The sequence below is a fragment of the Malus domestica genome, chromosome 17 (genome assembly GCF_042453785.1).
Source record: "Malus domestica chromosome 17, GDT2T_hap1".
Classification (NCBI taxonomy): Eukaryota; Viridiplantae; Streptophyta; class Magnoliopsida; order Rosales; family Rosaceae; genus Malus; species Malus domestica.
The window spans coordinates 13,014,641-13,032,034 of NC_091677.1; the positions used below are offsets into that span (position 1 = coordinate 13,014,641).

The 17,394-nt window shown below is 36.3% G+C and overlaps 1 long non-coding RNA gene across 2 annotated transcripts; it reads left to right on the forward strand.

The window, feature by feature from the left end:
- Positions 1 to 8,100: 8,100 nt before the first annotated feature.
- LOC108173050 (uncharacterized) lies at positions 8,101 to 12,692 on the forward strand. Of its 2 annotated transcripts, XR_001789656.3 has the most exons (4): positions 8,101 to 8,234; positions 8,635 to 8,836; positions 11,506 to 11,572; positions 12,426 to 12,692. It is a non-coding gene; the product is annotated as an uncharacterized lncRNA (long non-coding RNA). The 2 variants fall into 2 exon arrangements; XR_001789655.3 differs by lacking the exon at positions 8,101 to 8,234 and having other exon boundaries at positions 8,244 to 8,836.
- The last annotated feature ends 4,702 nt before the right edge of the window (positions 12,693 to 17,394 follow it).

Here is a 17,394-nt window from a genome sequence, read left to right on the forward strand (position 1 = left end):
CATTCATACCTAGCACGAGGCCTTTTGGGAGCTTACTGGCTTCGGGTTTCGTAGGAACTCCGAAGTTAAGCGAGAAGGGGGCTAGGGCACTCCCAGGATGGGTGACCCACTGGGAAGTTGCTCGTGAGTTCCCAGAAACAAAACCGTGAGGGCGTGGTCGGGGCCCAAAGAGGACAATATCATGCTACGGTGGTGGAACTGGCCCGGGAAGTGATCCGCCCCAAGCCGGGATGATGTCAGATATCTCAAATCACAATTCTTTATCAAAACCCAGAAAATATGCCATGCCATAAATGTCAATAGAAGATTAAGAATGCATCAATATAACAGGTGACATAATGAATCAACCGGAGACCCTGTAGTTGGTCCTATATAGTTAATTCCATAGCTCAATATCCAAACCAACCGGAGTCACCACAGTGACCTGTACGACACTACTCTGCACATAAGTCGGAACTACCTGAAGTAGTCTGTACGACAAGAATGGTGTAATAATACGCTCTAGTGCTTCTCTCATCAATCATCTATGCACATAATCTAAGGTCACCTACCAGTCGGAACCACCTCTAGTGATATGTACGACTAGCATGTCGGAACCCTCTCATGGTCTGTACGACATGCACCTACTTGGATCCAAGGTAAGCGTGCGTTGCGGGTGAATAATATAAGCACTAACACCAGGGGTGCAGGTTATGAGCTCTCAACACAATTCACATCATCAATGATTCACATGAATAACATAAAACTCACCTGATACTCACCTATGCGTCCACAACACCAATTCACATATATATATGCATCAATTATCAATTCATATATTTCATGTATATGTATGCATGGCATTTTAAAACATACTTTCATTTAAATTCAATTTCTGGGAAAATCGATAGTATATAGGTAAATACAGAAAATATTGCCCACTCACTGGTAAGTCGAAGGGTCGTAACCCCCGTGACGTCCCTGGATGCGCTCGTCCTCGGGATAGGTATCACCTATATGCGAAACAACTATAAAAACGTTAATTAAAGCACATAACCGACAATTCATAATAACTTCTCATACGGTGCTCAATTTGGGTATATGAATATACCACAGTGACCTACTCGACGTCACGAACGTCGACATATTTTTAGAAAAAATTTTCGAGACTGCACGCGCCCCCACGCGCCAGGAGGGGCACGGACCCACGCACCCCCATGCGCCTCACCTTCTTCTTCCAGTCGCCGGACTGGTTTCGCCAGCGACGGAAAAGTCGCCGATTTCTGAGGAATTTTTAAATCGCCATAACTTCCTCATTTCTTCACTATTTTCAACGCTCTTTATATCAAAATGAAGATCTTGACGAGATGAACACATCTATACCTGCCTCGACCCCTAACTCGTCGGGGATTCACCGGAAAAAACTTCGAAAGTTCCGGCCAAAATTGAAAAGTTTCATTCTCAGTCCTCCGACGTCCAAATCCTACCAACGACGTACCCCGAAGCTCGTGAGGACCTCCTTAAGCTCACTGTGAGCTTGAAATTCCTTGAAACATAATATTTTACGTGTGCATGAACAGTGCCCATTTTCGGGGTTATGGTTTCACAATGATATCGAAGGTTATATGCATATTATGTTATTTTCTGGGAAAGTATACAGGTTTTACAACGAGGGGTTAGAAATGTTTTAAATGAAATGTTTTTGAAAAACTTTGGTTTTACTGACCCACTCAATTTTGTTTTGCGCCCCTCCAGGTTCTAGTTAGCAGCGTTGGTGGCCCACGAGGATTCCCACGGCGTACTGATAGACTACATAAATGTAGGACTCACCTGCGGGTGTTGTAATTTAGTTATGGTCCTACTTGACTGCACCTAGTACTTATGCTCTGAATTTGTGTGTTTCACACTTAAACTTACTCTAGCACGTTACTTGGTTATTATTGCTAGTATTTGGTTTTTGTTTATTCGTATTTCTCTTATCTATTGCTTCCGCCTCACATTTTTGGTTACGTCACGTCCACGTGACAGCCATCACGCCTTGATTCTAGGATCGGGTTGTGTCATGCATTGTTCTTCTTGGTTTTGTTTTATTTTTGTGGTCAAGTTCTTCTTTCAACTTACCCGTTTTGGATTCTCGTCAGTTTCTTCTTTCAACAGTTTGACCGGAGAAACTGATTGGTTGTTGAATCCAGATTTTATATGCATATCATAACATCATATCATTTCTTGATTTGAGTTTATGTTGGTGCCACAATGAAGAGCTAAGGAGGAGCTGCCACTTCGTGAAAACCAAATGAGTTCATCTTGTGTAAGACAATGTTGCATAGAGGTAAAGCTGCTCAGTAGATAGAATCTAGGAATTGAGTTTGTGTGGTCTTTGTATGAACCTTGTTTACACAAGTGGATTAGACTTAGTGGAGAGTTCACCATTTTTTAACCCAGATGTGGGTTTTTCTGGCCAAAAACTTCTTGTGTTCTTTATCTTTTAAACTTGTTCACATATCTTATTTACTAGCATATGGTTCATGCATCCTACAAGTTGTTATTTTATGTGTTTATGACTAAGTTTACATTGCATATTATGAGCAATGAATTGAATTGTCATTGCAACCTTGCCTTACACAAGATTGATTCGTAGATTTGTGTTTGATTAACTGACGAATCTATACTTAGTTGACTGATGAGCTTGATTAATCAATCCAGCATACTTTGTTTCATAATTGCTTTGTCATTACCATTTGCATAATGAACTGATATGTAAATGTGTTCAAGTTTAGGAATTATTGTAACTAGTTGACTAGCTCATCTGACTACTTTACTGTGCAAAGTTAAATTTTTATTTGCAGGATATTCTGCCTGGATTTCAATTGGTATCAGAGCCTTAATCTAAATATACATAGAATGATCTCTAGGAGTTACTAGTATTGGGTGGAATCTCATTATGGATCGTGACTGAATTGCTGATTCATCTAACTTTCCTTCCTTATTCGATGTAACAAATTACGCTGCTTGGAGTGAGAAGTTTCAAATGTTCTTCAATGCTTAGGGTTTGATGGCCCTTGATTCTCTTATTCTTGATATAGAAGATGCAAACTGGAAAAAGCGGAAGAATGTTGCTTTCCAAAGGGTTCAAAAAACTAAAGCTAATGTGAGATCAAAAGATTTATCTCTTGAAGATAATTTGGCTTTATTTGTACAAACAATTCAAAAAGACTTTCAAGAACAAAGGAAGATATGTTAAAAGAACTGGAGACTCTTCGAAAGATCCAAGGTTTCAATCACAAGAAAATAAGTCTTTTGACAAGAAGCAAGCAAAACTTTTCAATCTTAGAGATGCAACATCTTCGAGTGAGCCTGGATCGTGCTTTACTTGTGGTAGAGCTGGTCATTGTGCTGATGTGTGTGCCAATAGCTTTAAAAAACCAGCTTACATAGGAGATAAAGCTATGGAACCTTCAAGTGATTGTAAGAGTAAACACTTTCAACAATTTGACCAGTCATCTGATAATGAAGCACAAATTGTTGCTTTTGTTGCTTAAGTGGAAGAAGGCCAACTCAGTGCTGATGAACATGTGTTAGATGATGCTAAAGTGGATAATGTTGAGTTGTCCAGAAAAGTCTTTGAGCTGCAAAAAGAAAATGAGTCACTCCAACTTGTCGGAATAAAACTGGGTGAAAAAATTATTTCTCTTGGGACTTAAGTCAAGTTTCTAAACGGAAGAGGCTCTACGCTCAAGTTGTCGCTGCCTTTGACGCTCAAGTTCAGGACTTAAAGAAATCTCAAGAAAACAAGCTAAATCAAGTTCATGTATTGAAGGCCAACAATGTAATATACCATGAGATGAACTTGACGCAATTAACCAAATTGAAAAATGCTAACAACATGGTCATTCAACTAATCATTGGAGTTGAAAAGGTTGAAAAAATATTCGAGTATTGGGAAGCCATATGCTAATAAAAGTGGTCTTGGTTCCGTTGAAAGAAAAGCTCTATGGTTACCAAGACAAAGTGTGTAAATGAATCAAAGCTTGTGGCAACTGAAGTCAATCCTAGTCCAGTGAGAAGATTCTTTCCTACATGTCATCACTGTGATGAAGTGGGTCATATTCAACCAAGGTATTGGCTGTTTCAAATTGGTAAGAATGACACATTGGATGGTCAGGCTGATCAACTAGTCATTAAAACTAACAAAATTTCACAACTTGTTCAATTATCTAGTTCGAATCATGTGAAGCCAAGCTCTAAATGGATCAAGAAAGTTTCTAATAAATGTCTTGTGATACTTAATGCACTTTCAGTTACCAAACTGAATGTGTGGCATTTTGACAATGGGTGTTCTCATTATATAACCAGATACAAAGATGTCTTTTTGTCTTGTGCTCCATTTAATGGTGGTGACGTTGTGTTTGGTTATGGGGACAAGTCTCAATTAACTGAATAGGGTGCTGTCAATATTCTTGATTTTCCTCAGCTAAAGAATGTCGGATATATGGATGGGTTGAAGTTAAGCCTCATCAATATTAGTCAGTTGTGTGACAAAATGGCTGATGAAATGTATTCCTCCAAAAGTGACTATCGGATTGTCGATAAAATTGGAAATAATATGCTTGTCTTCCCAAAGTCCAAAGATAGATGTTACATCCTTGATGCTTCTAAAATTGGTAAATCTTCATTGTTCGACCAAGCAATTGATGAAACGAGTGTGTTGTTTCATAGACGATTTGGTCATGTGAACATCAAGGATCTACACATATTATACAAGAAAAAGGTTGTTAGAGGGTTGCCACATCATTTTATCTCTGACTCTTGTGTTTGTGGGTCATGGTTTTTGTGGAAACAAACTAAGATGTCCCTCAAGGAATTGTCTAATACTGGAACATTCATGCCTCTTCAGGTAATACACATGAATCTTGTTGGTCCAATTCTACCTCCATCTATGAATGGGAACAATTTATGTCTATTAATTGTGGATGACTACTTTTTGTTCACCTGAATGTGCGTCTTGAGAGAGAAATATAACAGTTCACATCAATTTCTCACTGAATACATGTCACACTGAATGAATCTATATATGGTTCTCCTGCTCTGGTCAAAATCAGGACTGATCATGTGTGATTTGTTTCTGAATCTGAACTAAAGTACATCAAAGAAGCGTTGACTGATGAGAAATGGATCTCCGTTGTTCAGGAAAAGCCAAATCATCTTGAAAGAAATGTTTGGTCCATTGGCATTCGTCCATCAATCATCAACAATACTGGTACTAAATGGATATACATGAACAAGTATGTTGGGTCAGGAAATGCAATCAAAAATATGGCCAGACTTGTTATTCAAGGTTACTCTTAACTTGAAGGCGTTAACATTGATGATGTCTTCACTCATGTTGCTTGACTTGAATATGCCAATGCATACCATTTGGAGACATTTCAAAGAACCCTATCCAACACTTAAGAACCAAACATATTGACATGCGACATCACTCTATTAGAGATATCACGAAGGTAAAATTCTTACGTTAATCTTTGTGCCAACTGAAAAACAACTAGTTGCCTTTATGCTAAATGAAATAGGTTGAATAGCTAAGCTTCCAAGTTTTTCTCGTATGTCCAATTTATGTGCATGTTTCTGCTTTGTCAGTTGACTCATCAGATAATTGTATTTTTTTTCCTGTATGCATCTCTTAACTATCATACATTGTTAGTATTTTGTGGATTAACCTTGGATAATTTTTCCACTATGATGTCAAAGATTCTCCCTATTAATTCAGATAGCCTCTGAAAAATCAATTTTCTTACCTCACAAAAGCTTGGGTTGATTTGAGGGTTAAGTTCACTTTGGTCTTAATTAAGTTGTAGTGACTTTACTTACTCTTTAATTTAAACCATGTGTCATTTCTCTTCTTCTTTTTTGTCCTCTCCCCAAATTGAAACAAAAATTAAAATGGGAGAGTGTTGTATGAGAGGAGTGTCTTAAAAAAGAAATCATATATCATAAAAAATGCGAAATTCCCATCAATTTGGCCTTTCATGCAAGGACATAAAGTTGTGCTTCAAGATCCCCTCTACAGGTCATGGATTTGAATTTCTAAAAATCATATGGTGTCTCATAAATATTCACCTTCATTCAATTGGTCTTGGCATATCTCAAATTGGTGCCTCACTCAAAGTTCCACACTAAAGTTCACTTTCTTTCAAGAAGGTTACACATGTCCATCTTCCTATACCTTGACACATTATTGTTGCATTATGAGCTTGTGTTAATCTATGCTTTACTGTCCATGTATGCCTTTGAAGATTTGTCATTTGAGAGTTGCACTGCATGTCTATTTCTCAAGTTTTTGAATTGCTAATCACACCTTGGAAGCATAGATATTGAAACTACTTTGTGTTTTAACTCCCTTGTGGATTATCTCGTTTGTTGTAGTTTATTGGTGCTGAGATTATGCATATCTTCTTTGATTTCAATTTTTTTTGTTGTGTGTTGTCCAAATTGTTTGGGTACATTGTTGTGTGCTCTTGCACAAAACCATTTTTAAATGGGCATGTTTTTCTTTTATGTCGAGTAACTGGTTCTCGTCAGAAGAGTGAACAATTTTAAGGTTACTTAGGTCATTTGGAATTGTCAATTTGCAAGTAATACTCTTATATGTTTTTTATATGGAGTCTTCTCAATCACATCTCTCAAGTTGTCACCATATGACTATCTTGTCATCACTTATGCTAACACCACTAAGTTTGAGTATCTCCTAAGTGCACATATGTATCATTCTATCACCTTGTGTTGATATTATGCCTTATTCTCCATCTTCACATCTGGATATTACGGGGGAGTCATGTTGCCTTATGAGAGCATTCATTTTAGGGGAGTATAGTATTTTGTTGAGAGTTCATGTTATTGGGGAGTAAGATTTTTTTTTCTTTTTCTGTGTGTACTAAGTTCATTTCCTAACTCTATTCTTGTGTGCTTCTCTCATGTCAAGTTGCAATTATTTACTATATCTCCAACATTCCATTGAGTTATCTATGGTTCTAATCCCTTCATCAAAACCCTAAAGGTTGTATGCTTTGAATTTTGCGCCTCTAGTACTACTGCGGCTTCTGTCTATAATTTGGAAGAAGATATCTTCAATCAGTTTGGGTTGGATGACTATGTCTTTGAGGATGAGTTCCATTCTAAGAAGTTATGATGCTATGTTCATCTCCCTTGTTCTAGCTTGAAAGTTTTTGGAGTATTTCTTATGGGGGAGTAAGTTGTTTAGGTGAGACCTAATTATTGGGAAGTAGTTTTCCTTTTAGGACTTCACGTTATTAGTTGCATCACTTCTGCTTTATTTGGAATTATTTTTATGACATGACTTTACTTGTTGCTAGCCTAATTATTGATTCATTTGGCTTGGGCATGCTCATACGATGTACTATTTTTTGTTTTCCGTTGTGCTTTTGTTATCATCGTGTTGTGTTTTTTTGCTGTTGATTTGGACATTGTGTGTGATATCTGCCTTGTCTTTTTCTTACCATGACAAAATGGGGGAGACAAATTATGTTAATGATGTTTCATAATGTTTCATATGGTTTACTACCTACCTAACCCATGATAAATTTCACTTGTTTCTTGCCAAGATTTTTTTTTTTTTTTTTTTGCAGGAGTTGTTACTTGGTCTTTTTTCTGTTAATTGATGTTATCTTGAGTGGGGATATTTGTAAATTTAGTCATAGGTTTTGGGATATTTTGTCAAGGAAAGCCAAATAGGGAGATTGTGAAGTTTAGAGTTATTTGTTTGGCTTTCCTTGTCAAAAGTTGTAAATGATACCACACATGCTCCTAGATTCTTTTTGTTCTTACAACCCTATTGTGGGTTTATTTTATTGGACCATGCGTTCAATGGCATTGACTGAAAGACAATCATCAGCACAAAAGGTTTGTTCATGCATATGCATTTCATTTAACTTATTGATGCATTTTGACTAGCAGAATCTCTCGTTGTTGTCCAGTTAGTTAGGCATGCAATTTAAGGCAGCCCACATGGGCTGACTAGCACCTTTTAGACGGGATTGAGTTTTTCACCATTGATTTGCTCAGATTGCTTGTACATTTGACAAGTGTCTCTTTGTACTTTGTTTGCAGCAATCAAAGGTTTTGTTTTAACAGGGTTAGAGGATTTCATTTCCTCTTTGGAGAGAAAGTTTATAATTTTGAGAGGGTTTGTTTTTCCTCTTCATCTCAGATCTCCCTAGGAGCATCAAACATTTTTCTGGGTAATATTCTTCTTTGAATATTTATAAATCCTTCTTTGTAAATGCTTGTTTAAAATCTTCTTATTTGCTCATTTGTTTTGGCTAAGAAATTTTACATTTTCAAAAAGTGTTTTAAAACCTTAGATTGCCTCTTGTGTTCTTCATTAGAAACCCTAGCTACAAAACCGTGTTCATGCATTAAACACTCACTCATTGTAGAATAGGGTTGCATTGTTCTTCTTGGTTTTATTTTATTTTTGTGGTCAAGTTCTTCAAGTTTCAAATCTTTAAACTTACCCATTTTGGATTCTCGTCAGTTTCTTCTTTCATTTGTTTGATCGGAGAAACTGACTGGTTGTTGAATCCAGATTTTATATGCATATCATAACATCATATCATTTCGTGATTTGAGTTTATATAGGTGCCACAAGGTGAAGAGCTTAGGAGGAGCTGCCACTTCGTGAAGATCGAAGGAGTTCATCTCGAGTAAGGCAAGGTTGCATAAATGTAAAACTGCTTCGTAGATAGGGATTTAAGAATTGAGCTTGTGTGGTCATTGTATGAACTTTGTTTACACTAGTGGATTGGATTCAGCGGAGAGTTCTCGATTTTTTAGTCCAGAGGTGGGTTTTTTTTTGGCCAAAAACTTCTTGTGTTCTTTGTCTCTTAAACTTGTTCGCATATCTTATTTACTGGCATATGTTTCATGCATCCTATAAGTTGTTGTTTGATATGTGTTTACGACTAAGTTTACACTGTATATTATGAGCAATGAATTGAATTGTCATTGACTATGATAACTTGTAGTGAACTAAGTTTCATATGTGGATTTGCGTTTGATTAACTGACGAATCTGTACTTAGTTGACTGGTGAGATTGACTAGTCAACCCAGCATGCTTTGCTTTATAATTGCTTTGTCATTACTGTTTGCATAATGAACTAATCTGGGTAAACTCTAATTAGTTGGACATATTGGTAAGTTAGGATTTGTTATTGCCTGCTCTTTATATAACCGACTAACTTGTAACTAATTGACTAGCTCATTTGACTAGTCTATTATGCAAAATTAAATTTTTATTTGTAGGATATTCCGCTTGGTACTAATTTCACATTTCCCCTATTGTGGTAAAGGGCCACTTACTAAACTTTGACTTTGAGTTCAATTGAACATCAAACATATATTAAACGTTTTACATAGTAATGATGCATTTATTTCATTTAATATTTATAGGTAAGGTTGGTAAAATAAAAAATAGGTATAATACTGACTTGAAATATATATATATATATATATATATATATATATATATATATATATATATTCGGTAAATTGGTTAAAAAGTATTTTTTTTAAATTTAATGTTCTATTTAAAATTTTTGTTTTTTTTATTTCTTCAATAATATGTCAAAATACGTGCAGTATACGTGTAATTTTATGTATACTATTGACAAATGTGGGAAATACAATGCATTTTAAAATTAAAAAAATTATGTATGTACATGTCATTTTGGATTTTTAAAATATGTGTAATTTAATAAATGATTGATACACGTGTGGAAATATTTTTATTTTTAAAAATACTTTCGGATGTGTATATTATTATATGCAAATTTACTAATATTCATAGGTACAAAATCACATGTAGAATATAATGCTTACATAAAAATGATAAAATAAAAGGATTAAACGTGTCATTTGACCTTAAGGGGGTGTATTCAATTGATAATTTTAGAGATTTTAATGGATTTATAAGTCCATGAATTTTTATAGAGTTTAATTGATTTGTAGAGATTTCATATAAAATTCTGATTCAATTCCCTCGAAATCTGATAGGGAGAGGTGAGATTTGTGGATACTTAAAATACACTACGAAATTTCTTCAATTCCCTCTAATTCCTCAACTTTCTCAAATTCTTTAAAATCAATTTATAATTGAATACTCCTAAAATGTTATAAACTTCTTTAAAATCATAATTGAATAACTCGGATTTCTAAGGATTTTAATAAACTATCTTAAATTCTAATTGAATACACCTTGAATGTAACAGCACGTCCCAAAATATTGGAATATTTTATTTTCTGATGGCGTGAAAAGATGATTTTGCCCTTGGGTTAATGAATTTTGTTGTGGCGTTGTATGGCTTAAGTTGTGAATGTGGACAAATAGGTTAAGTCCCTAATATTTTGGAACCAATTAGGGACTTAGACTTGAATTATTTTTGTTGTTGTTTTGCCTTGGTTGGCTGGATCACACATTCACCCACCCATTGACCTTTTCTCTCTCTTCTCCCTTTCGATTTTCTGCAACGTCCGTACAAACGTACGGACGAACCTCAAACCAACCCATTTATGCACAGATCGAGCTTGTGATTAGTACCATCTCCTTCCTCTCGTCATCGCGAACTCAACCATACCAATTGTTGGACGTGAAACCTTTGAAAACCCGAGAACCCAGGCACCCCAAAGAAGGCACTGTTTATACTCTTGCGATCGTGGGGGTTTCAGTTGATTCTGAGCTTATGGGAAGCTTTAGATCACCCTCATGATGCTCGGAGTACCATTTTCACGAAGTTTGGACGTCGGGATTGTGTAGAACCAAAGAACCCAATATTTGGTACTGTTCATGTGCTCGTGGAATTGAAGGTTTCAAGGTATTTGGTGCTCATAGGGAGCTTAAGGACCTCTCCACGAAGCTCGGAGAGGAAGAATGAGGTGATTTAGATGTCTGGAGACCGAGATCGAAGCATCACAGTTTGGCCGGAATTATCGAAGGATCTCTGGCAAATTCTCGAAGGTTTTAGGTCCAAATCTTGGTAAAGTTTTGTTTCTTATGTTGTAAGCTTCATTTTGGTGAAGATTTCATGAAAAATGGTTAAGAATTGACTGAAATACGAAGCCTGGAAAAATTTCCAGAAACCGGCGAGTTGCAGCGGCACCGGCGACGGTCTCCGGCGAACCAAGGAAGAAGGAGGAGTATATTCCGTCAAGTCTGACGGAATATGCTAACGGCGTCAGTTATATTAAACGGTATATGCTGATTTTTAACGGAATATTCCCTAACTGCCGTTACTGTTACCGTTAGGGTTCCTTGAGCGTGGCCGCGCGTCTTGCCGTGCACTCGCCGGCGCGTGGGTGGTCGGAAAATTTTTCTAAAATTATGGGGTTGTTCGTGAGGTTGAGTAGATCACTGTGGTATATTCTTATACCCAAATTGAGCAACGTATGAGAAGTTATTTCCAAGGTTTTGATTATGTGCTTAAATAACATTATTTCGGTTACTTCTCATATAGGCGAGGCTTATACGGACGATGAGCAAAGTTAAGGGAGGCTCGGGGGCTACGACCCTTCGACATATCTGTGAGTGGGCAGTTTTGTTTTCGTATTACCTATATACTACTGTTTTTCCCAGAAAATGCAATTAAATGAAATTATATTTCTAAAATGCCATGCATGCATATTATGAGTTATGAATTGATAATTGATGCATATATATGTGTGAATTGGTGCCGTGGACGCAAAAGTGAGTATCAGGTGAGTTTATATGGTTTATATGAATGAATGATGATGTGATTGCGTTGTGAGCTCATAAACTGCACCTTTGGTATTAGTGCTTATATTATTCACCACACCGCATGCTCGCCTTGGATCCAAGTAGGTGGATGTCGTACAGACCACTAGAGGTGGTTCCGACATGCCAGTTGTACATACCATTAGAGGGGTTCCGACTGGTGGGTGACCTTAGATTATGTGCACAAATGATTGATGAGAGAAGCACTAGAGCGTATTATTACACCATTATAGTCGTACAGACTACTTTAGGTAGTTCCGACTTATGTGCAGTGTAGCGCCGTATAGGTCACAGTTGGTGACTCCGGCAGGGCCGTACAGGTCACAGTTGGTGACTCCGGCTGGATGAGATTTTAAGCTATAGTTTCAGCCGTACAGGACCATTGTAGGGTCTCTGGTTGATTTATTTTTCACCTGATTTATATTGATGCATTCATATTATAGTTTGGCATGGCATGGCATATTTTTCCGAAAAGTGTTAAAGAAATGAGTTTTGAGATTTATGAAAGTATATTTGTACATATGCTATTTTTCTGGGAAAGTACAGGTTTTACGGAGAGGGGTTACAACGTTTTGAGAAATGTTTTGTCTTGAAAAGATTGGTTTTACTGACCCACTCAACTTTGTTTTTTCGCCCCTCCAGGTTCGAGATAGAGCAGAGCTTTGGTGGCCACGAGGAATTCAACGGTGTTCTGACAGAATTTCACAAACGTAGGTTTCACTTTCGGGTATTATACCTTAGTATTTATGTCTTTAAAGCTTCCGAACCGTGTAAATGGTTACGTCACTCTCACATGACGACCAGCATACCCTCCTTCGGGACGGGGTGTGTCATTGAATTTCAGATAATCATTTAAAATCCTGATTGAATACCCTTAAATTCATTAAAAGAATTAAATGGTTTATAATGTGTTATACTCCATTAAAAAAACAAAAAATAAAAAAAACATGTAATATGGTTTTATGAGCTGTATATGATTCAGCAAATAATATGATTGTCAAACATGCCATTTTATGAGTTTAGCGAGTTGGCTTGAAACACAAACTGTTTATTAACTACGTTAAATAGGTTGACATAATTATGAAACGGGTACGATTATGGCCAATTCATGTTCATTTGTTTCATCGAGCCACGTTATCTTATCGGGTCTAAAATGTCAGCTCAAACTTTTATAAATAAAAACAAAACAGAAAATGAAAATAGAGAGGGGAGTTGATATTTATCATTAAAATTACTATTTAGTAGTAGTATTTTCTTTCGTTTAAACGTGACAGTTAATAACATAACATAAAGTCCTCTATAGTATATTGTTTTTAACTGTCAATGTCAACTCGAACATCATGAGCTTGGCATGAAAAACTCATCTTTTCAATAACTTGAATTCGTTGATTCATTTCATGCGTTACACTTACAGTTCAAACCAAATAAGAAGACTGATTACAATATATGTTGGAGTAAATTATAGCAATGGTCTCTCAACTTTAATCAAATTAGAGTAATGATCTTTCAACTAAAAATTAATTACTATTGGTCTCTCAATTCATCAAAATGTGTAGCTATGGTCATTTTCATCAATTTCGTCAAAATTAGTTATGTTGGAATGACCATTGCTACAATTGGGGTCCCTTAACTCATCAAAACGTGTAGCTATGGTTCTTTTCGTCAACTTCGTCAGAATTTTATCAAAACAAGTAATGTTGGAATGACCATTGCTACAATTGGATTAAAGTTTAGAGACCATTGCTCGAATTGGGTTAAAGTTAAGGGACAATTTCTCTAGTTGGATTAAGGTTGAATGACCAATAGTAATGAATTTTTAGTTGAGAGACCATACCTGCACGTTTTGATGAGTTAAGGGATCATTACTCTAATTGAATTAAAATTAAGAGACCATTGTTACAATTTATGTTTAATAGGTATATTATAATCAAGTCTCGAAGTAGGATCATAAAAAAGAATCACAAGAGTGCGAGGAAAATCTAATCACTAAACTGTTATCCCGTGCATATCGTCAGGCGCGCAAACGTGGCACGAGCTACTCACCAAAAGGATGCGTGTTGAGATTCCACATTGCCATAGTGTATGATGGTCAAATAGCAGATCAGTAAATATCAAAGGTGAAAGAAATAATAAAATAGAATTTTGCCTACTTGATTTGCTTATTCAATTTTGCCTGAGACAAATTTAATAGACAACTTATCACGTCAATTATTATACTATTTTTCCTATTATATTTGCTTACACGATTGGGGATGCTTTTAAACCTTAGCTGTCAGTGTTCACTTCATTTCTACATACCTTTCTCTCAAAGCTCCGCCATGGAAAAAGCCACTTTACACTTTTCTCAAAAGGCTTCTGCTTTTCATTGTAGAGAGAGAAAGCTAGAGAGAGTGAATATATAGTGCAATGTGTTCGAGATGGTGGAGGTCAATGTGATGTGCTATGTGGACAAGGTGGCATTATTATTTAATTTTCAAATGGTGTTACTTAGCTTTTTTGGGTATGAACTAGGACTAGTTTGATTATTTAGGGAAAATCATATCCAAACAAATTAACTTAGGATGAACTTGATTCACAAAAGCTTGCAAGAAGGAAGTAAGGGCAAGTTTGGCTCTGCGCTGACTAACGCCTCATTGCAAATTCAACTTGTAGACCTCTCGTCTAAGGTTTACAATCAACTTTTCATACAACTAAATCCAAATCCATTAGCATTCCGACTGCGGCAAGTGATACAAAGCTCTAGGGGCAATGTAATCATGCCTTAAAGCTCATTCTGCGCACTTAGAAGATTTTGAATAAAAGATTGATTTCCCGAATAAATTTTAACACAAGCCAGGTTCTATGATGTTGAAGATCGTTGTGTCAAGTTTTCAGAATTTTCTACGCAACCAACCCATCCAGTTCCTCACACAAGGACATCCGAAGCTGTATTCGTGTCATAGCTGCACAGATGAGGGAAAACGAAGAGCAAGAACCTCTTCGATTTTTCCAAGTGACGTGTCATGTACGCCTAGGAAGCTAAGAAGTAGATTGTATCTACAATGTTATTATTTTACAGAATTTTCTAGATGACATAACGATCTCAAATCTGGTTTGCAAAGCAGTTAAACTACAAGTTAACCCAAACAGTACATCACAGCAGCACTGTCAAATTGATAGATTAAATTGTATATGCTTTAAAAGAATTGGGCTCCGTACTATAAACCATCGTGAAGATATGGATGCCAGCTTTATGTAAATTTTCCAGGAATGCAATTCTAAGCTACATGGAGAACATTATTGTCGTTTACCACTTGTAGCATAAGCTGGAATTCTCTGCAAAATTCCTCAAGTTCTTCCTTTGAAGTCATATAATTAACACCCGACGTGCTGGAACAACCCATATATTTAAGATACACACAATAACGACTAAGTTAACAGGTAACCTAAAGATTCCTCCTAATGCAATTCCACTCTGACAAGCTAAAAACAAGGTCACTCACAAAGCACTTCGTGATTCTACTATTGTCCTCATCCACTACTAGTTTGTAACGAAAAAGAACAGGGGACATACTATATGGAGTAAGAAGAAAAAATTTATGAATTCTGAATGACTTCTCTATCACATGACGATTATGGATCCAGATTCCCACACTCGAAGAAATCCGAACGACATTGTTACTCCAATAGTCCAATTTACTTTGAAATTATCTGGAGTAAGTGCACATTTGAAGTCCGATCATGGACTAAAGAACTCCAATCATAACTAGGTGAATAAACGGACCCATGGTGCCTCCACACTTTGTTGGGCACCAAACAAGATATATTTATTCCACAAGACACAAAAACCTAACTTGATTAAGGATCAGATGGGTTTCCTATATTCTTGTAGATTCCTACAATCTGGGATTGACGTGATCTCGAATCCTGCAAAATCTCGAATGCTTCATCTAGAATGAACGAGTGAGGTGACTAAATTTAGACAACATGTCATCATTTATGAGCTAAAGTACAAGAATAAGTTAATCCGGAGGACATGAAAAGTGTGTTTGTAACTCCAAACTCACCCAAGCGTAGTTCCAACACGAAACATAAAGCAACTCTGAAACGAATAAAGATGCAAACAACAATCTGTCTATGCATATCACTCCACTTTGTGGACTAAACTGGAATTCCTCATATATAATTGAATAGTGAGGCTTATATCATTGGAAAGCTACTGATGTCATCTTTCTACAACACTTTACAGCTTATAATTCTAGTCCCTAACGACAAAAATATCGACGTTTTACTATGGACAATGTATGTAGCAATTTTTTTTTTCTTTTGGATTTGCATGGTTCACCATTTTAGGTTCGAACTTCGATGAGGAAAACAATTCAAAAGCCCATCCATCGGGTGAACAACTTTGGTACAAACCATGATAGCGCTCTAAGAGGTAAGTATTTTTTATTATTGAGTTGTATCTATAATTGAATGCTTTAAAGATTATTAAGCAATATTGTGGCATGGAATCATAATGAGCTATTCGCATGAGCTAAACTCCGATTTGAGTTAGCCTCAATCATGTGTAGCTATTACCTTATAAGCTTTTTACTGGTTCCAGTCTGATTCCATCAATCAACCACAAGCAAGCCAACTTGGTTAAAGAAATAACGTCCTATGCAATGACTCAAGCACCTAGCATGAACCAACGTCGGGAACTGCATATTCAGGTTAGAAACCCCAAAGTTGGGAATGACCTTTTTAGATCCTCCCGTGACTTTGTTTGGTCTTTCTTACACCATTCTTATTGGTATAGGGAACCACCCCCATTTTCCAAATATCGCACTACCTTTGTAACTATGCAAGCAATGCCATAGTCTAAAATACTCAAAGTTGTATTGTTCAGAGGAGTCTTCTATAACTCATTCCATGGTGTTTTGGTTAGCAACTTAGGAGGCTTGAGTCATATTAAGCGCGGTTATGATGGGCAAACTACGTACGTAGGTACGTGGTCCTCTGATCCGGAAGCTTTGAGTGTGTCATCGGCCTCCAAAAAATTTGTGTAATCTAAAGGTTTGTGAGTTATAACATTCAAACGTGAGCTCTATGTCAGTCGAGGGAATAATCAAAAGGGCGGCTCGAAAATCATCAGCTGTGACAAATTACTTAATTATGTAACATGACTATTATTTCACGCTGTGAAAAATTCATAAACCAATATCCACAAATTTTTTATTCGAAAACAAAAAATCTAATTGAGTTAAAACTTTGGACCAGTGTTCCAATTTAGGTGTGTAAAAATACAAATAAGGCGAACGTGCTCCGCGCATAAGTAATTGATAGATCTGTCAATTTATTGAAATGTTTTGCTTTTTATTGTTTTTTAAATTAAGGAAGCATGATTAGCTCCGACTATAAATGATTGATAGAAATTATATACTTAGGGAAGTGTAATTTGCTTTTTTTTTTGTGTGAATATTGTTCACTTTCATTGGGTGTAGTGAAATTAAGATTTGAAAGGATTTTAAAAGACTTTAGAATCATGATGTAGTCAATCAGGATGTTAAGAGAGAGTTTTAAAAGACTTTGAAATCATGAAGTAGTCAATTAGGATTTAACAGGATTTAAAAGAATGCATCCAAATCCA